This window comes from Fukomys damarensis, unplaced genomic scaffold, assembly GCF_012274545.1.
Source record: "Fukomys damarensis isolate Sample0158 unplaced genomic scaffold, DMR_v1.0_HiC HiC_scaffold_23, whole genome shotgun sequence".
Taxonomy (NCBI): domain Eukaryota; kingdom Metazoa; phylum Chordata; class Mammalia; order Rodentia; family Bathyergidae; genus Fukomys; species Fukomys damarensis.
The window spans coordinates 30,118,125-30,118,669 of NW_022900935.1; positions in this window are offsets into that span (position 1 = coordinate 30,118,125).

A 545-nucleotide genomic window follows, 5' to 3' on the forward strand; every position below is an offset into this window, starting at 1 on the left:
CTGAGCTCATCTATTTTTTTGTCAGTTTCTGCTCTAGAGTCTCGAATTACGACTTCCATTTTGCTCACTATCTCTATGGTTATCTGGGAAATTATTTCTGTTTTGAATTTTTCTAGAGCCTGATTGATCTGTTACTTCCTGTGCTTTGAGTTTTGAGTGTCCTGGTGGTTCACTATCGGCCTTTTCATCCTCATTTGCCCTACTGTTTGCCGTTAGTGAACTGGAAGTCTGTCCATGTGTCTTGCTTAAGTGTTTTCTCATTTTAATTTTTGTTGTCGGACTGTCCTTGGTTTATTCTCTGGATTATCACCCAAATCTTCCTGATACAGTTGCACCCTAGCTTCTGTGTCTCTAACGACCCACAGACATTCTCATCTTCATAACATCAGAGAAAACAGCTCATCAAATCAACGGCAATGCTTTACCCCAACTGATACAATCAGCAACACATTAATATCAAGCACTACTTGGACACTGACCACCTGTGGTAGTCACTAGTCTATCACACTTAAATCATTTGAATTAAATTGAAATCAAGAAGCAGT